This window comes from Larimichthys crocea, chromosome XX, assembly GCF_000972845.2.
Source record: "Larimichthys crocea isolate SSNF chromosome XX, L_crocea_2.0, whole genome shotgun sequence".
NCBI lineage: Eukaryota > Metazoa > Chordata > Actinopteri > Sciaenidae > Larimichthys > Larimichthys crocea.
The window spans coordinates 6,152,127-6,174,195 of record NC_040030.1 but is presented as its reverse complement, the minus strand read 5'-3'; positions in this window follow the sequence as shown (position 1 = coordinate 6,174,195).

The following is a 22,069-nucleotide window of genomic DNA, read 5'->3' as shown; positions in this document are numbered from 1 at the left end:
TACACAATCCTCAGTGCCTGTGTGTTGTCTTTATGAATTCATTTCTTCTGTTTACATTCATAGAAAACCAAAGAACACGTTGCTAATCAGACCATTAAAAACGTAACGCATTTTTTTTTATTATTTTCTGATATTTTATTGAAATCCCTGTTTACACAATTGTAATTATACATGTAAAAAAATAGACATTCAAAAACCACCACTGACAAGAGACACTTACATTTACAGTTATGCATGTACAAGACAGATGCTATACGCTTGCAGGCATACTCTTGGTGGGATTTTATATATCTGCTTTTAATATCAACCTCAAAGGGCAGGTTTGATACCTCCTGATGCCTCCTTCATGTGTCTTAGAGAAAGGCAATGAACCTGTGTATTTTCATGTTATGGCATCTGGTAAATAAATTGGATGTAATGTAATATACAAAATGATCAGCTTAAATATTTTTCAACATAATACTATAGATTACAGTATACACTTTATAACACTATAATGCATCTTTAAGTATTCATAATACACTTGATGTTTTTATATAACATTGTTTTAACTGTCCAGCTCACAACTTTACTGTTCTGGTTTGCTCTTATCTCTCTCATAGCATCGTTTTTGGCCAGACAGACACAGTTAGAGACTAGTTGGTGAACACTGTAAAGCATCAGAAGCAGCAGAATAGACAGATATTTCCTTCAGGAGTTGACAGAGACCAAAAAGACAGTGTATATTGGACTCAGAGACATGATTACAAATAAAGGATAATGTTTCTCTGTAACTGCTGGGTGTGTAAATAAGCGAAAGGTTCTTTATATTAACTTAGGTACTGTGTTCACAGCTTGTTTCTGCTGCCTCCTAGTGGCCAAAAAGTTCATTATTGTAGGTCACACTTACACTTTAAACGTGTATTTCTTACACTGCAATGATAGCAGCCTATGACAGGTTATGAAAATGCAAGTCAAGCATGTTAAGATGAGTCAAACATCCCACAAAGTAGACCTACACTGATAAATTAGCCAGGCCAGGTCATTTAGAAACAGTGTTACATAGTTTGTCCACCAGAGAGCACTGACAATTGACTACTACTTTGTGGGAAGTGGAGACTGTAGAATAGTAGCAAGTGCAATAAGAGAGACGTCAGAGAGCCTGTGGCCATACAAGTCTAAAGTCCTCTGATTGTTAGAAATCTTGATGGAGAACTTTGTTTTTAGACGAACATCCAGAACATGGTCTGGTGGTTGGCCCAAGATTTCACAAATAGACTTAATCTGGAGACCCACATCAGTAAAATCTGATCTCCATGAAAGGTAGTTATTAAAGAACAACATCCATGAGGACCCTTCAAACTCTTGATTGATCTCTTCCAGTCTTGATCAAGAAGTAGTCCGTAGGTTCTTTCTTCTGCTTGTCTCGCATTTTGCTGAAGACTCACAAATGCATTGATCCACAGTTTTATAACCGATTTCAAATGGTGCTAGAAGGCTGCAGCAGGCTCTAAGCACCAAGGGAAATCAGTTATCTTTTAGTGGGGAATGAGGAGGAGGGAGAGATGTCCTGTGCTCGTCATCCTGAGGTTCACTCACTGCCAGAGCTGTCTTCCTGTCCCCAAGAACACTGATTTCAAATGGTGCTAGACAACGGGAACACACATCTAAACCACCATGTGAAACCAGCTTCTGGGGGAAGACGTTTTTGGTGTTGGATTGCAGCTGCAGCGGTGAGATGAACCGAACTGGCGGGGAGTAATGTGCTAATAAGGGTTTGTTACCTTATTTTGAATGGCATGCAGTTGAATACTCCCTAAATCTTGACAAAGTCATCATTTGACAGCACTAGGCCTCATGATTCTTGATACAAAAGATATATTTACACATATTTCTTCCAAAAGCTTACCTTTCAGAAGAGACCAGGTTAATGGCTGTAATCAACTGGGTTCAAGAAGAGTAGACATTTTAATTGGGATACTTTTTGGGGCCTGTGCACAAAAAAGAAAGCGATAAAGTGATATTTTATTTTAAAAAGAAACTAAGGGGAAAATGGCAGAGCAAGAGAACCCATTTTTATCTCAGATTGTTGAAGAAAAAAAAACCCAAAATAATATTTTGTAAAAGGTTTAAGGTAGATAATGTAAGGTAAGAAATATTGGTCACAACAGTGGTCCACAGAACAGAGAAACAGCAAAAGAAGCAGAACAGATTGGCCAAAATGCAATCCTGAAACCCATCAGCTATCGTCTCAGAACATTTTAGCTTTTTAAAAAAATGTATCTGCATTCATATGCACATTTTTTTAGAGATTATAGAGATTTATAGAGATTATAGAGATCTTTCCTGTCACGTATTAAGAAAGTTATGACCCTGATATGTCAGGCACAAGAAGCCCTGAAACATTGGCCCATTACCCCCAGGGGCTAGATCGTCTTCCAATGTTAACGGATGAGTTCCAAGATGGTGAAGGATTGAACTTGTACACGAATAACAGGCAATTAATCATCATCTTATTAGCTAATGTTAGCAGTGTGAGCAAGTGCTGTTGTGTTGCTACCAGTGCAGAGTGAGAAGATTAACTGGCTCATTCCGAAAATGGTGACGGGAGAGACGCGCCAATTAAACTTTCTGGATGAAGGAAGCTGATGCCGTTTGTCTAGCCGGAATACAACCTTGGCATCTTGGAAAACAACAACTACAAGGGGAGAGAATATAAATGAAGAGTGTGGTTAAACTGAAAAGGCTGATCTGTAAAGTGCCAAACCAAAATAACTGTGAAGCTAATCCTATAGCCTTCAGGCCAACGCGGCTGCAGATGTAAAATTAAACCACCTACAGCCAAATGACTGAATTATTTAAATCATTGCAACGTCTTCATGTTTGTGGATATGGTTTCTCTTCATGTTTCCTTAAATTTTTATAGTCTATGCAGATCAGAAAGGTAGAATAACCTTAACCCCACCCACACTTTTGCTTGAATGTTCATTCAATACCCCATTCTTACATCAGATTTTTTTCTAAGTACTAGAGGACTGAATAATAAGTCAATGCCAATGAAAATGGAATGGAATTAAAATGCCTGTCCCTTATTACTATCAACACTACTAGTGTCACTCCTACCTCTTCTTTTAAAAATAATAAAAACAAACGGATGATATAAATAATAAGGCGTATTCTTTGTTGAACACACTAATGAAAGTTATGCAACCACAATAACCAGGACACCATGAAAAGCCATTCAGCCGTATTTCAAAAACACAGTTTAGTTCAGTCACTCTCTTTTCGACATCTTCTCTGCGTCCGCGTGTCAGTTGATGAGCTGCTCTCGTCAGAGGAGGAGAAACATGACAGCGCTTCTTATTTAGTGAAAGCCTGTCTTAAACATTAATGTGGTCGTCATGGCAGCGCAGCAATGCGAAAACTCGCCTCCAGCAGCGGAGAGGAATTCAAACAGAAGAGACTTCACAACAAACAAGGCTGAAGCACATGGCAGCAACGCCTGCGTTAGGAGAAATTCATATAGGGTGTCGCCAGCTACCGTGTGATGTTCTTTTAAGTATTCATTGTATAATGATGTGTGCTGACTTTATTCTGAGCCACGTTTGAGTACTCACACAAGTCACGAGTTGAAAACCTCTGAGAATGAATGTATGTATGCACACGCATTAGTATTCATGAGTGCAGTGTACACACCCATTAACTCCACAATGGCTCATTTGACATTGAATGCAACTAATTGTACCTTGTACCTGTCTTGCAGGTATGGATGGACACATAACACATTGTCTAATGTGCATGTAACAATGACACACCTTTCTCGCCTTAAAACGCCCATTCCCATGTGTGTGGAAATGACCCTTTAATACCCATCTTATTCTAAATAAGTGAGATTGCTTAAGAGGAATTTTCAGTGACAAAGTCTTATGTCTAATGACATCTGTCTGAGATAATTACCAAAATGTACAGTTGTTTCTGTAAAAGGACTATTTAAAATATCCTTGATAGCTTCATGTATAGTATTATACTATAAGACTGAAGCTGAAACTTTACTGATGTTGAAGAAACAGCATTATTCTTGTACTAGTGTAGCAATTATAATGACAATGGAGAAGAAAAATATGAGATATTGTGTTTACATGTTATTTTGTTCTAACAAAACCCTGTTGGTATTCACTGTTAAATTCAGTCGTCACACTTGTGTTTTGAAAGATAAATGATCTGGCTCTCAGACCCTAAGAAATGTCCATCGGCTGTCTCACAGTATGAACAGTTCAGCTGTCTGATTTCCCACATGGCTGCTGTCAAAATGTTACAAACTGTAGTGAGCTTGTCTTGTATCTTACAATGTTTGGAGACTCTGCTGGTAAATAAAACAGTATTTTGCAGACAGACCATATTCTCTGCATCTTCCAGCCACAAGTGGCTCCATATTTTGTTTTCCTACTTTCCCTTCTTTAGTGGAACGCACAGTAAAGCTGCCTTCCTCGCTTCTGTCAACATTATGTTTAAATAATCTTTACAGGAATTGTGAGTTCACATAACTGTGCTCATGTTGGCCTGTACTCACGCTGTGTGAGTGTAAAGAGAGGCAGATTAAAACATGTAATAAATCAGCACAGCAAATTAAATTAATACAAACGCACACTGTCTGTCCAGCTTTAGGAAAGCAGTGAGACAAAATCAACTAAGTCTGATACATCCGGCTCAGTCATGTCGAGTCTATTTGCACTGAGGGCAAATTGTACAACCCAGCTGGAAAATTCTCATCTCGCTCAAAGAATAATCTGATTTGAAACCTCAGCACTCGATTAAATGTCTTGTTAAAGCGGCTGCATTGTTTTGCCATCGTCACACCTCGGTCCACCCCCCCCCTTCCGCGACATACGAGCAGAGGAGCACATCCAGCTAGAGGAATGTACAAACAGTGACAGTGTGTGTGTGTGTGTGTGTGTGTGTGTGTGCGGTGTCTCGTGTCACAGCACAAAGACCTCTGTGGGCAGCCATTTGTGGGAAACCGGCGCCCAGGCGCTTATGTAACCATCCAGGTCGTCATGACAACAAGGCAACAGTAAAAGCTGCATTGTCCCCATAGCCCTTACAGGTGTTTGAGAGACGAGTGTCAGATGACCCGGAATGACAGAGGTGTCAGAGGGTGTGACGACCGGCACGGTTTGATTTGGTTATTTGGCGTTTAATGACTCCGCCTCTGAGGAGGGCAGGGTCAGTGAGGGGAGAGCAGGTTAAAGCAGTCAAGCAGATACGACTTCATGCTGAGGTGCACTCGAATTCATTACACGATATTCTATCACGCTGTCATATGAGGTTCAAAACACCAGCCCGGATGCTGTAATTCTGCTTAACGCCACAAGAGGGCGACATGACATCTAGAAGCTCCCACAACACCCAGGGAGATAGTTACTATGGTGCTGTGACACACAGAGAAAGCTCTCATCTTTTCTCGCTCCTCCTGTTTATGGAGGTCAAAGGTCGGGGTCAGCTGTAGTGCAGAGATACAACCTGGTGTTAGTTATCAGAGGATAACTGCACAACACGGCACACAGGGGAGGGAAGATGATGTCGAGATGTAAGATCTCACCTCAGAGTGAAATGCAATCCGACAATGGTGCAATGGTTCCACAAAGGATGAGGAGGTGGGGGGTGTCTTTCGCCTCTTTCTTCCTTCTTTCTCTCTCTTTTTGGTGAGTTTCTTTTAAGCAACTCCATCTCACCAAAGCTAGGCAGCGTCTCACACATATCCACCTTGCATGGAGGGGATGGATGCCCGTCTGCCAACACGCTCCTGTCCCTAAAGAGTCTGTGCGCACAACCGTCTCACACAAGAGATCACAATTTGTTCAAAAGCTTTAAAAAGAGTCAGACAAATGGCTTACGCAAACCAGCCCTGAACCAACACCAGCTCCGTGCAGTATGAATGCAGGAGTGAGTGAGGGACACACACACACACACACACACACACACACACACACACATCCCTCCTTTTCGCTCAGTGGGGAGAAAGGCTTCCTTGTGGAGGTGAGGCGAGAGCTTGTTGTCGTTCTCTCACTCCGGCTTCCTGTTCTATTCTCTCCCAGGAAGTGACAGCCACCGCTGGCATGAATGGCAGGTCCCGGCTCCCACGGGTGCTGGTGATGTCATCCTCCTCTGCCACGACATCCATCCCGCGCGTCCACGCTGCCTCTGCGCCTGGAAGGAGAGGAGAGAGAGAAATGAGATATGACGTTAAATGATGACGATGGCAGGTTTATATAAGATTCTTTTTTTTTTCCTTTAGTCATGATGCAAAACATCACGCTGATCACGGAGCTCCTTTCATAACAAGTCTGTTTCTCTGGGTCAAAAGATGCGTCTGAGTCACTGTAGTTAACCCTCGAGGAATGAACGGGAGCAGCAGCAGCACTAATCCAACAGATACACAGGATGTTCACACCATTTAGTAACAAGTTAGTCACACTGCACCACCCCTGTCTGAACCACCTGCCACAGGCTGCGCCATCACCATACCCCTTTAGGTGAGAAACAGAGTGAATGTGTGTGTGTGTGTGTGTTGGTGAGCCACTGATGTCTGAGCATGACACGTTTCACTGAAGAACAAGATGTCAGCGCAGTTGTTAGATCTTCATCACATCCCGACTGTGGTGACTCTGACGGGTTGAAAAGATCGCAGCGACATTCACTTGCCTCTTTGCACAGCGAGGTGACATACATAACCTTGATTCACAATATGTTATGCAGCTCACCATGCAGACTGAGACTTACACCCTTTAACAAACATCATTTCCCACAAGCACGAGGCTTTAACATTCACCAGTTTGACAGACTGACACCAGTGCAGTGTCGAGCTGTGAGGATGGACAGAGAGGACGGGGTGATTTTTAGACAGCAGAGATGAAAGTTTAAGTGTGGGTGGATAAGAAAGAAACTTACTCTTAACCTGACAAAAACGTTTCATTACAGGGTCCAACGAGCAATATAGGCAGAGATTCTTTTTCTTGCTGCTGTTTTCAAGGTCAAGAATGAATTCTGAAGCTCAACTGTTAGAATGTAATCTATGATTTATAGAAAGCATGCTGCTGCACCAGAAAAGGCTTTATGAGAGCTGAACACATTTACTGATATCAAGTACTGCTGTAGGTTCTTATTTAAAGAATCTTCAGGGTGGGTTGGGATGGATTCCTGTATCAATAATGTGAAATGACAGCACTGTGGAAGTGCTTGCTCAACATGTCAGCATATAGAGTCAATAAGAAGGTTTTTTTTTTGGAGTAAATTGCATAAATCTACACAGAGATTCACGCTGCTTTTGAGGGAGCTGAAGTTAATTCGATTTTGTTAAAAGTTCTGATCATATATTCAGATGAAGCACGATTAAGGTGATGAATCTCATTTTACAGGAGTCAAAACAGTTAAGAACAGGAATCTTTCCTGTGGACCTGGACAGATTTTAAATCCTCCAGGAGGACAGCAGCTTGTATGAATTAGGAGAAGTCGAAAATATGATGAGTCAAGAAGATCTGTACTAAATTAAATGTCCGTTCAAAGTACACAAATGTTTTGCTGCACTAATGAATTTTGCTACTTTTGTTGCTAAAGCTTGGAAAAAATGTCAGAATGGTTTATTTGTTTGTAATTTATGTTGCTATTCTGGACTTTTTCTCTGAATAATGGTGTCCTGTAAGCCTGTTTAGGCAGGCATAACACAATAATAAAGATGAATCATCATCAATCATATAATTTGAATAACAACATTAAAGGAGCCTATTTCACAATTTCAGAAGTTACAGAAGGCACAGAAGCTCTTCTCTTCTCTTAGTGTTCTACAAATGTCATGTTTATCTCAGAAGCAACAGAGTTAGGGTGGACAGCTAGCTATTTATCTATTATCCAAATTGTAAACGGAATATAACCAATGTTGCATGGGCTTGTTCAGAGAGGGGAAAAAGACATCTTCTATCAATCCTTGTAGGCCATAACGTTACAGGATTATGACATGATCCAGTCAGAAGCGCACCGCAGAGGCAGACAGCTTGCTTTGTTGCAATGCCGGCGCTCGGGTGTCAGTCAACTGCTGCCATGGAATATGTCCACAGAATATGTCCAAAAATGTCATCTGAAAAACAGAAAATACGAAAAGAATAAAAAAAAGCAAGCCACAGTATCACTATCTATTAAGGCCACATCTATATGGGGGCATTCATAGTGAATTATAATGGATTTATAAGGCTTTATAACTACACAAACACATAATGCTTTCTGATGCACTATATAAACAGTCATGAAACATTATAGATGTGACTTAGAATGAATTAGAACTTCAAGTGTCTTAGGGATGCTTTTGACTAGTTATAAACTCGAGGTTGACTGAGCTTATAACACATTATGACTGCCTATACTCACCTATACACACACATGTACATCACTTTACTCAGCACATACAATGATACCTTATGACACTGCATGGACTGTTATAGAATAAATTTCTTACTCCAGCTGATTGTTGAGGTGTGTGTATAGGTGAGTATAGGCAGTTATAAGCTTCATCAGTCAACCTCTACTGGAGTCAAGAGTATCCCTAAGACACTTGAAGTTCTAATTCATTCTAAGTCACATCTATAATGTTTCATCACTGATGACATAGTGCACCAGAAAATATATTCTGTGTGTTTATGAGTGTAGTCATAAAGTATTACGAATGCATTATAATTCACTATGAATGTCCCCATGATGCACAATAGATGTGGTCTTCATAGAAAATGCTCTACTGTTGCTATTGTTTCAGATGCTATCATTTCTGGGGGGTTAGCATCTCGACATGTTTGAGTCAGACAAATGTTGTTGAAAGGAACATAGGTAAGTTCCTATGTTATGTACATCAGGTGTTTATTATCTGTAAAAACTGACTGATCTTCTTACATAAGAGGGACATTATAGAGACAACTGGAACTGTAATCGCATGTTTGGCTTTGATTTCTACTGAGTAAAATGAGAAAATTAAACCTTTTCTCATAAACCGGGGGTCCCTGTACTTCAGTTTATGCACTAATGCCTTGAAAAGCTATCATCTTTGCTGGCAATGGATATTAGTTAACATTCATTGCCTAAAGGAGGTATGCAGTGGAATGAAACCCCTCAATTGTTCCTGTAAGAGAGAAGAAAGACTCTGTTGCATGAGCAGCATTAAAAACCATTAATCACCCACTGCTTTCATGGCTACTCTTAATTCTCCCAGTGGACTGCTCCTCAAGCAGGCAGCCGGACAGACAGCACCTCAGGGGCCCTGACCTGATACTGATCCTCCCTTCCCGTCAGGAAACCTCCTCCCTATGAGCCATGTGATTGTTCATACGTATCTGTTCCAGGAAACTTAGAATAGCTTGACACTGACACAAAGGGAGCGAAGATGCTCGATAGACTTAACGGTGTGGTTTTTACAGCCGGTGATTCACAGAGCAGTCACAGCTGAACTGTCGTTATTGATTTAATCAATACCATGGCTTTTCCAGTCGCACACAGAACACAACAATACTGTAGTCAGATGATTTTTGTTTCTTACATTTCCTGGGATTTGATATGAAAGTTGACACAAACCCAACCATTCACCATTGAGAAAGCAGCTACAGCATACAGGTGTCCGCACTCTGGGCGTGAATGTGCGTAAAGTGCACAAACTCAAATTGTTATTCGACTTCAAATGCCTGTTCTTTTGTTGAATCAATGAGCTCTTTCACTAAATGTGGAAACATCCACCAGGACCGATCCGGCCCTCCTATGGGCTAATCAGGGCTGCTATATGTTTGCAACAATATCTCAGGCTGTGTTCAGACCAGAAATAAGACAGTATGAAAAAACATCCCCCCCTTTAATCACGGCAATGAGGCCCCTGTGTTGGCATTCACGTCCTGATACAGAAGGTCCTTGGCAAAAAAAACAAAAAAAAAACGCAAGGTCGTCCAAAAGATGCTCAATGATACCACGTCATCATTGGTAAATTAATTTGGTACAAGCACACATTCCTGCTTGATTGCTTTGTAATGTAATTCTTTTTTTTTTTTAAGATTATTTTTTTGGCTTATTCAAGCTTTTTTTTGATAGAGACAGCTGAGGAGTGACAGGAATGTGGGGAGAGAGAGATGGGGAATGACATGCGGGAAAGAACCACAGGTCGGATTGGACTCTGAGCTGCTGCAGCAAGGACTGAGCCTTCGCGCATGGGGCGGATGCTCTACCACAGGGGTCCCCAAACTTTTTTCGGTGTGGGCCACATCAACTTGCCTTTCTGTGATGGGGGGCCGGGGTCAGTCTATAACCGGAAATGATATCAGTCCCACCAGGATTTTGCGGCCTTTTTTGAAATAGCTGCGGCCTGATGTTGCATGAGGTTTTCAAAAAAATTGCGGTAAAGTTGATCACGAGCAAAGTCACGTCGGAATATACCATTGTGTGAGGGGATGAAAATTAGCTAGTACTGTAAATAGTTCGTTAATAAGGTAGATTTTAATTAGAATGCCAAGCTTAATCATTAAGTGGGGATATTTTATAATAGGAAAATGCAATTTTGAAAAATAGGCCATGTTTAGAGGGATTGTTTGGGATCGTTAAATGGGCCACTCCAATTGTTTAGGCGGGCCGGATGTGGCCCGCGGGCCGTAGTTTGGAGACCCCTGCTCTACCAACTCAGCTAAACACTGCCCCAGCTTTGTAACTTAATCTACCATTTATATAATATAATATGAAACGGGGTTCTCTACAGAGAATTATCAGCCATCTTTGAAGTTGCCCTCCGCTCCATGGAGCTTCATAGCATCTTTCAGTTCATTGTTTTGGTTTTGCAGCCTCACAACTTTACTGCACTTTCATTTCAAGCTACAGCGGGGTGCTGTTTTCTGCAATAAAGCTGACAAACCCAGTGTACAATACTTGCTAATGCTTAAACAGCTGAAAAATACAGCTAAAGAGCGAGATATTTCCTTGCATCACGCCTCAAGTTTTCGGACAGTTTCTGTTTCAGAGAAATCATGTTTGAAAATCTTAACCTGTAATTACTGTGTCCCCATTCTGCCAATCAGATTAGCATTGTTATCTAAAAATTGGATGCATCAGCCTATCACAATCAAACCAGTGCCATCGAATGTCACGGTTTAGTGCAGCCTCTCCCTTTTGGTTGTGTAATGGCTCGTTTTCTGGGCACAGTTTGTTATTCCACATTGTGTTTGGCTATAGGGCCCTTGAATACTGTTAACCTGGATTTATGGATAAATGCCAGGCTCTGTGACAGACTACCGCTGTTTCTCTCATCAGTGACATTACCATAAAGCCGCTCACGCTGTAGTGAGTGTGTATAGCCTCGGGTTCCTCTGTGTTAATGTGCGTCAGTGGTGTGGTTCAGGCGGAGATCGTGCAGAGTAAAAGCCCAGGGGGAGGCAGGCATGAGCCCCAGTGTGTAGAGTTATGCTAATGGAAGGACTGCTGATGGTGGCAGCGGAGAGCATCAATCTCAACTAAGGAGCATGACGATACTTTAAGTCAGCGAGGCAGCTTAGCCTCACAGTAGGACACACACAAACACAGCTGACAAAGATCACTGCACAGGCAGAGACACACTTGTGCAGCATAACAGCATATTTTACAGTTTACTGTGCCCTTTGTCGATTCCACATTTCACGCCATAAGCACTTTCCTCTAACCCATATTTCACGTCATGGTTTCAAACTTACTGTAGCTTATAATTAACTGCTGTCGTGGAAAACAAAGACACGGCGGATGACATGAATGTGACAATTCAAGAGCGTAAGACAAGCATGTTTGTCGAGCATTATCTCTTGGAGGAAACTTTCTGTGGCTGTCAGCTGACTGACAGCAGCGAAAGCATAATGTGACACAGCAGTGATATGAAAACGTTTAACTCAGGCACAATGAAATAAGCATGAAACCGAAGCTCTGACTGAGCCAAATGAGGGTGTCATGTGTGTTACTGTTTCAGATTGTGGAAGCCGGTGATGAGCCACTGATGTTGCGGTCAGCATATTCATCCAGTGGATGTGTAGGGGTCAGAGGATAGATTGTTTTTTATCTACATAACTATTGCAACCAACATATATTTAACTGATTAATGCGTTTTGGGGCGTATCAGACAGCTGACATTCTGACATTGCAAGATCCAAGTGTGTAAATGCAAGATTGTAATCCAAGGTGTAGCTGGGATAGGCTCCAGCCTCCCCATGACCCTAGTGAGGATGAGCGGTTATAGATAATGGATGGATGGATCAGAGGTGAAATGTATCTATCTCTCCACGCCGTTATCTCTACTCTTTTTAAAGTAGCACAAATAATCATTAGTTGTGACAAACCTACAGAGAATTATCACCATGAAGCCCCCCACAGGTCCACAGAGCTTTAGTGTTTACGGTTTTATCGTCTTTCAAGAGTTCTGAACCTGTCCTTAATCAGGCAGACAACAACATAGAAGAGCATTTAGAGGCTACTAAGAGGCACCAAATTGGCTAGCAGCGGCCCTGTATCTGACTAACATGATTGGCACAAATGACAGTATTCAAAACAAACATTGATATTATCCTCTGAGTAAACACTACAGTGCTCATAGGCCATGAATAATCCCGTGGAACATAATAAGATAAGCCACAGGAGTTCCTGTGTACTCGAACACAAACAGGGCTGACGTCTTTCTCCTCACCCTGTTTTCCATTCTTGAAAATGGAAAGCTTTCCTTTCTGGAGAATTTTAGACATCTGGCTTTGTTTGGACTCAGTTCCGGGAACGGATCACGACTGCAGTCCACTCCCAGTACTGCGGCGGGCCGGCCTGGCCGAGAGGCCTTCCTCCCTGGACACAGATAAACATTCTTAACAGGCCAATTTGAAGCGGGGGTAAAAATAGCAGCATGTTGTCGCTTGTGGTTTTGAAGTTAACTGGAAAACAGGCCTTAAGGAGGACGAGGAGGGGGGAGCGGTGGAGTGGAGGAGCTTTTCACCTCTTACTATACGGGAACACACAGTGCCAGGAAGGAAGTTAGAGTGAAGGGACAGGGAGGTAAAAAATCAGGTAGAAGGATGGATGGATGGAGATGGGTGATGTAGCCGGTGTGGTGACCGTGGAGGAGGGGTTCGGGTTAGATGGGTATGCCGTCAAGACAACAGGCTGAGTCACTGAAGCTAGAATACAGGCCGATATCAGAGTTCAGAGAATGCTGCTATGAGACTCTTAGGCTATAAAAGAGATAGTGTGTGCGAGTGTGTGTGTGTGTGAGAGAGAGAGAGAGAGAGAGAGAGAGACAGAGACAGAGACAGACAGACAGACAGACAGACAGACAGACAGACAGACAGACAGAGTGTGTGTGTGAGAGAGGGAGAGAGAGAGAGCGATAGAGAGAGAGACAGACAGACAGACAGACAGAGACAGACAGACAGACACAGAGAGAGTGTGTGTGTGTGAGAGGGAGAGAGACAGAGAGAGAGAGAGAGACAGACAGACAGACAGACAGACAGACAGAGACAGACAGACACAGAGAGAGAGAGACAGAGAGTGTGTGTGTGTGTGTGAGAGAGGGAGAGAGACAGAGAGAGAGAGAGAGAGAGAGAGACAGACAGACAGACAGACAGACAGACAGAGACAGAGAGACAGAGAGAGTGTGTGTGTGAAGGGGGGGGGGACAAGTCATGACATAATCTTGACACATCACCCACTTACAGTAAAGCAAGATATTTAGTCATTTCTTTGCCAATACCAGCACCTAGTCATCATCACACACACACACACACACACACACACACACACACACACACACACACACACACACACACACATTTAAAACACCCCAGAGACCTTTCTGAATTATACTGCAGTTGTTTTTGAGTCTGACACACTTCTCCTGAAGCCCATTAAGCAATGACTCAGAAAACATTCACTCTCTCGCACACACATACACACACACTTAAATTATAAAGAGCAGCCTTTACTAGTGATGGTGCCAAAAGCACCTTGTCACATAACTCAAACACTCTGGCCTTGCTGCTAGGCAGGCACTGATGACACACCCACAAGCTCAGAGTTAGTCAGCAAAAGCACCGACCACAAGCCAAGTTGTAAATCCTGGACTTCCCGCTTGGCTCAGTGCCACGACTGCTTCCCAAAATGAGCAGCATGTTACAGTAAGAGCTGTCACATTCCTGGAATGTTCTGTCTGCCGACACATGATGACTATAAAAAAAATCCTCATCTGAAGCAAAATATCCCCTTGATTTCAAATGGGCCTCCTGACATCTGAATGCACTGCGGGCATCTGGGTTCAGACAATGCAGGCGAATCGACTGCGGCTGAAAAATTCACATCAAGGTCTGCTGGCAAGAGAGTAAACAGTCTGTGCGCAAATAAGGAGTCCTCTTTCAAAAACTGCTGGCAGCAGTTCAGCGTTCAATATCTTCTTTATAGATCTGATCTGTGAACATGTCATCATTTGTATTCACTGTGCACAAAAAGCTTGTTTGGGAGTGCCACGTATCTAAATTGTCCAATTTTCCAATGACATTACGCAATGCTTTCAGTTAGCCGCCATTGGACTTTAGAAAATTGTGATAGATTGGTTCACACACACTGTAATTCACCTTTTTTGGTGTTCATACCAGTTAAGATCAGATTAGATGGAGGACCAGTCAGATCAATCCAAACTGCTGAGACATGGTTTGTTTTGTTTAGTCATTTAAAATTTATAGGCGTGATAAGCTGTTGGCCTTTTGATGTCCATCTTCTTTCTTTTTGCACATTTGAGTTATTTTCTGTAATTTCTCAGGATTATATATTTATTTGACGAACAGCGCAAAATAAACAGTAAGTACGTAAGGGTTGATTCAGTCCTCCCATTCATTTGAATGGAGATAGTCAGTTTAGGCTAGGCTGTGGGGGCTGCAGGGTATGGCAGGAAAAAAAATGCAACCACAACCCAGCAACTACAGTGGAAACGTTGCAACAGAATCAACTTTTGAAGAAATGCAACCCGTGATCACAATCCAGAGATCAGATTGGTGAAACTAATCTCCACAGTAAGCCTAAAATAATACTGAAACCAATCCTCTGACAATGAATAACTATCATTAGTCATCATGAACTAATCAGCTAAACTATGATACTCTCCCAGTCGTGTTCTGGTTTAGTTTATTTGGTGTATTTAGTTTTGGTGAATGAGAGGAGTAAAAAGTTATTTTCTGATTGTAACATGGCGGTTATGTTTTGAAGCACAAGTAAACACACCCACACCCCCACAAACCACCACACAACCAATTCCAGATTTGGTGTAAATACGGTCTAAAGAGCCAAACACTAAAGAAATAAAAGCTCAACTATTCAAATAACAGCTCAATACATCTCAAGTTAGGCATCAGTAAGATGTTAACTTATTGAATCTTAGTGTCATTCTAGTTTATGTCTGCTGGTTATGATCTTGGCAAAATCACTGTATTAAGAAGGCAACTAACACAAGCTGTCAGATGATCATACAGGTTGTGTACAAGCAAATAGTTTCCGCAGATGAACTAAGCCACTTCATTAGGAGGTAACACTCAAAGCACAACTACTGTAAGCAAAGTAGGTCAAAGTTGAGGCAGAAAGTCCTTCTGTAAACTGTGATGGACGTTTTACAATACGTATTTTACAATTCACGTCTTCTGAAAAAGGTTTATCTAACCCACATGTTCATTGAGAATTTGTCTGATCATCTGATTGCTTGTCTTTCTTGCTTTATCTGACTTCCTTTTTCTCCTTTTTGTGACGTGTTGTATAAAGAGGTTGTATAAAATCAGAGTTTACTCTTAAGAACAGATGAAGAAACAGCTCTGACGTCATCAGTCCAAGGTATGTACTGTCCCTAAGAAAGCAACAGTAGTATACTGAAGTTACCATTATCCCCCTTAAGACACTGTGTGTAATCTCAGTTATAGTGTCAAACACACAGACAATTTTAGCCCAACTCTACAGTTCCTCTCAGCTCAACGGAGCGATTTAGCATCTTTTAGCTCATTGTTTTGGTTGACTCTCATTAAACTGATTTGCGATTGCACTGTTTTTATTCAAAAAGCTCTGATAAACCCACTGTACAGTACCCGCTCAGCACCAAACAGCAGAAAGAGACAGTTAGTGACTTGCTGGTAAATACTGTGGATCTGAAAAGCCAGATCAGATCAGACAAGATTTAAACCTTCATTTTAAATAATTTTTCCTTTTTGGTCATGTGCACATTTATTCCACTGTTAAAAGTTGAACTTACATTTCTTGACTTGTTCTGCAGTTGATGGTTTTACAGTAAAAACTATGTGCCCCCCTCCCTCCACCTACAAACTTAGACTGATCTTGCCTGATCTAATTAATATACCTGGAGCTCATTTGTAATCAGTATACAAAGAAAACATAACTCCCCCTAGTGGTTAGAAATGACATGAGTTCCAGTTGTACTGGATGAAATATTGAAGTCAAAAATGTAATGTTGTTTGGCTGCAGTATCAAATATTCTAATGGTCTTGTGCATTTCTCAAACCCAGCCTTTCAGACATAATTGGTACCAAAGTTGGCATTGATTTTTCTGCCACAGATAACTCTGTAATGTGCTTTATCTTGGATCCAAATTCCCGTCTCCACACTTTGAGACTCACAAATTATTTATCTGCCTCTCTCCTTATTGGCTTTTTCACCTTTTCAAACCCAGAGGCGAAACCACCATAGGAGATATTACATCAGAAACCTGATGAAAAAAAAACAACTCCCCCAGCAGCAGCACAGCACCCTGCAGCATGAATACATAAGGTCAACACATCTCTTCCTCGCTCTCTAAGCCTCTTTCTCGTTAGAGGCAGTGGTTTCTATCAAAGTTGAGCAGTGTTTGTTCAGTAACAGTGAACCACTCCCATGAGTACCAGTGCCAACTCTGTCTTCTAACAATCAATGACCAAGTAGGAGCTTAACAATCCTCAACCGTTGCCGCCTGAGAAAAATCAATAACGACAGGATGTCCTGTGTGTCATTCCCATCACACCAGGCTGTAAAACCAGATCATTGGATAGAAAAGATACCAATCAGATCACAGAGTGTTCTGCTTCAAAGACCTCCACGCCTTAAGAGAAACACCTACAACACAACCGGATGCACCGGTACATATTCATTAATAATTAACATCCATAAACTACGACAAGATCTCTCACAGTCTCCAATCAAATAAAAGCTGAACTGAAACTGAACCCAACAGAAGAAACTATAAAGCAATTCAAAACCAAAAAAATGTATTAGAAATGAGCAGAATATCTTGTTACTGTTTTTTGTGCTCATCTCATTTTTCTGTTCTGATCATCACACCTGCCTGTCTATAAACCAGGCTCGTCCAACCTTGTCCTCAACACCTGTCTTCCAGTTTGGACCACCACAACTCTTAACCGAAAAAGGCAAAACCCACCTCAAGCGAGCGTAAACCTTCTCACAAAACCCTTTATGATTTTGCTGTTCCCATCAAACTTCCAAATGTGCATCAAAATATGTTGATAGAAACACGGCTAAGATCTGGATGGAGATGTCATAGCCGATTTCTCCCGGCTGCATCACGATGCTTCCCTTGTCTCAGCATAATAAATTGCACACAGCTCAAAAATCACAAAAGTAGTTGTGAAAGGAATTTTAAAAACTACTTTCTCTCTGCTGCTTGAAGTGGGCACGCTTGTCATATTGTCAGTTTCAGATGCAGCCTCCCCCCAATTTTGACAATGGGAATGGGGATTTAAGAAACTGTTATACAATATGACAAGCACTTTATTTTAACAAGTTCAGCTTCCATGTACCCAATTTCAAAGAACTTGATAACACACATACACTGTGATACTTGGTCTGGAACTACTGACTGTGACCATCTATCCGCCGAAACAAAAAAAGACAAGCAAGTTAGATTCAGAGAACTCTGTAGGTGGAAATGCCAGCAAGTACATCCATCTTGCTGAGTCATATAGCACAGAATCAGCAGTGCGCATACACCCCCACTGAAGTCTGACACACTAATGTCATGCACTGGGCTGTCAGTCAATTTCAACCTCAAGACAGGCCTTTACACTGCAGACAGACAGTATCACTTTTGAGGAAGTAGCAGCATGTACCGGTGTCAACGTAACAACCGTGTGTTTAATTTAAGACATGAGGGCGTGTAACTCAACAAAAGGCCTTCTCTTGTTGCACGGAAACAGGAACTGTGGGTTTAGTAAGCCACGTCACGTCGTGACTCCCTGTCTCTGCTGGGGTATGGAGACAACAATGGCAATGTGGCTGTGATGACAGAGTGATGGGCTCAAAAGAACGTCATTAACAGCAGGACCAATTCCAGACAGCCTGGACATAATCCTTCATTCAACTGAACAAGTAATGACACAGTTAAGTCGTGAGAACTCTAAACAAAGAGTGCAAGGACGAAGCATTGCCAAATCTATAAATGACTTTTGAATGCGGCGCTTCAAAAGGCGACATTCAGCTATGTTTAGATATAGCTCAGTATCATTACTGTAGACAAATAAGACCATGGTCCAAAAGAGGTGTTATTAAGCATTTCTTAAAGTCCGGACTACTTTTCCCATCAAACCTGTTGATTCTTGTCACAATGAAAGTCTAAAAGGTTATCAGTTTGCACTAAGTACAGTAACAGTACCTCAACTCTTAAAGAACTCAGTTCGGTTCGGATTACGATACATACTGTATCTATATTGAAAGATACTATTATAATAGGGCAAGCTGCTTTAAAACAGAGTCAAAACCAAGACAGCCCACATCAACCACCAGCTGCATCAAAGCATGGTCACTTCTGGCTCTGCAAAACCAAGATGGCAACGTCCGTAATGCCAAACTGGAGGCTTCAAAAACTGTTGTCCACACACCAATGGATTACGTCACATTGGGATTATGCTTGTTTACAACGCACAGAGCTGACCGTAAATAGGCAAGAGGTTGCGTGTTGCAAGTCCAAAGTATCCTAAAACCCAAATAATCAGAGACCATGACTTTAAAAGATCCCCACTTGATTTGGCAAACTGGCTCCTAAAGCCTTGGGCATGTAGATGTTGAATTAAGCCAAACTGTGTGAGGCTATCCTTTTAAAGTTAATACTCAATAGTTCAAGTCAGTCAGTGGGATGATTTTCTGACCATCACTGTGTACCATACATATTAGGATTGATTATGTATGTATACAAAATAGTACAACTTACTGTTTTGGAATTCAGGTATGTACTGGCTCAGTTTAGTCCAGTGTATCTTGGTTGTAGTCATGTTGGAGCCTCTCTGCTTTTCTTTTCTTTTCTTTGCTCTGCATGGGTGATAAAACATAAAATGCTTGTTAGATAGTCCTTTAATATAGATCATTAATCATAAATCAGGATTTAATGTATGCTGGCATCTAACCCTAATTCCACAGTCCCTCCCCCACACACACACAGATTAATTTCAATGAAAAAGAGGGCGTTCATTTCCTGTTGCACATAGTTGCAGCTTTGCTAAACTGTTCCACTCTTGATTTCAGTCTGACTAAGTTTGAGTCACACGTATTGAGCTCATATCTAGAGAGATAAAGTGGGATTGAGCTCTCAGCACGTATTGATCTTCTGTATAATGGTATATCATTTTCAACTTGTGAACTTATAAAGTTAGCCTGCTAGCTGCAGCTTATGCTGGCTATCCTGCCCACATTATTTCCTGTTCTGCCAGATTTTTGCCGCCACATACCAAAACACTTCATATTGGCAGCCCTGACTAAATTTGGCATGACCACATCTGATTTCAGGGATGGCCGCACCTCAATTACGATTGGAACCACTGATGTTGTTTGTCTTGTTTTTCCATTTTCATGGCTGAATTGTACAACGTTTCTTCAACAGCCTCATCAAGAACGTTAAGTCTTGTTGATCAAAAGCACCACCACGACCACACACACATCAAACAGCAAAATGAGATCACAGCTCGCGCTCCTCAGTGGCGCTTGTGCTTCCACTGAGAGCTGTTGAGTCAGAGGCTCTCTAACAGAATGTTAACGCCCACCACAACACATAAACACACCCCGCTGTGACATGGGCTCTCTGCTGCTACTTCCAACTCAAACAAAGTGCTTGGCGTGGCCACTGTCAGCTCCCACCCAAACAGGAAATGATGTACATTAGGCGTCATGTCACAAGTCTGGCCTCAAGTCTGACGTTGCTCCCTTGACACCTACACTATTAATGGCCAGATCTTTTTGTGCTTTGGATGAGAACATGCTTTAAACTCATATCTCTTGCCCTGGACAGGCTGAGCAGGTACTGGAAAGGAATTAGGGTTGGGCCATTAGACGACTGCATCAGGGATCAGCGATGAGCTCAATCAATTGCCAGCGGAAAGTCCCTTAAAGCGGAAAGTTAATTGTTTGGTGAAAGAAAGGACAATATCAGTGTTTCAGTCCAAGTTTCAGTCTAGTCATCTGACACCTGAAGAAGTGAAAGAGAGATCAACCACATATTCGGTATTGTATCTGATGGGTTTGATGCTTTAGTTTGTATCAAATAAGAAAGATCCAAGTGTTTGTACCTCTCCCATGCATTGCTGCGAGTAATGGAAAAACTGCCTGCAGAGACAAACTCTTCACGACGGTATCATCTAAATGACCTTGATATGTAGCCTATCTTAGTGGAGTGTCTTCTCGACAGACTTTCATCCAACCTTCAAAAGACACATAGGTTTACAGAACAGTTGGTGTGGAAGGAGAAGGAAGCTGGGCAAAAAAGAAGTAAGGAAATCCATTGATGACTTGAAACCAAAAACTACATTGAAATGATTGGGAAATCCTTCCAATGTTTCAATACATTTAATGAATAATTCTTTTCATGTGTATCTCATGGCAATGTATAGCAATTATAGCTATAAGAAGAAGATATTTATATATTTGGGGCATGTTTTTCCATGGTAGATTCTAGGTGTTACACTCACCTCAGTACAACTCTGCACACATTTTAAAAATCCACCAAACTGGACTTAAACTAGCTCAGTCAACAAACATAGCATACATACAAAAGAAGGCACAAGGAAAGAAGCCAAGCGGTTAGAGAATAAGGAGTCAACAGTTTGTGTTTAAGAGAAAGAAAAGATAATTCTTCTAATTATCAGCTGCTTATTAAACAATTATAGGCGACAGTTATATTGTAACTGAAAAGACAGGAGGAACTCATGTTGTCATCTACTTTAAGGCAGCAGTTTCGTTGTCAGAGGGAAGTGGAACAAGCTGAAAAGACGACATCTGATCATCTGGTTAATTGGTCCATTGTTAAAAAAAAATATTGCAGCTTTGGTATTAAAATAAACCTAAAAAGTATATTTAAAAGATACATTAGGACTGTAGGAAGTTGTGTGTATTTTTTCCAATTCTGATGCTATTCTATGCAGATGATATTTTAAGGAGCTTTTAAATCGTCAACAGTGTATATCTTTAAAAAGACATGATATGTATTCAAATACAGTCATGTAGTTCTGATCCTGTCTGATTGCGGCCTTATGATGACGTTTGAAGAAGAACCATAGACTAGCTTTAACGTCCTCTCATAATACCTATGTCAAATAACAGAAAAACTATAAAACATGGTAGATTCTCTCACTATTACCTATCACTATGCTTAAAAGGACAATGTATAACACAATATATCTGTTAAAAGGTTGTTCGCAAGCTACACATCTGAAGAGTCCATGAATCTAACAGCTCTGTACATGTAACATTGTGTTATCAGGTATCTGGACCCTGGATGAATTTGGTAGAGATCAGACTATTATAGTCTATGTAAGCACATTCTGTAATGCTGCTGCGTTAACCTGCCCTCTTCCTGCCCTCCAGCTCCAACTAGTAGTGGAAAAAAAACATTAGATGTTTCACTCCCACCCGGCATTTGGCATCACATCATTATTCCCAGACTTTCACCTTTCCTCTCAACCTCCACAAACACACACACACACACACACACACACACCGCACATCGCCACACCTCTGATACCCTCTAGTTGCCTGTCTAACCGGCATTTGCCCACTG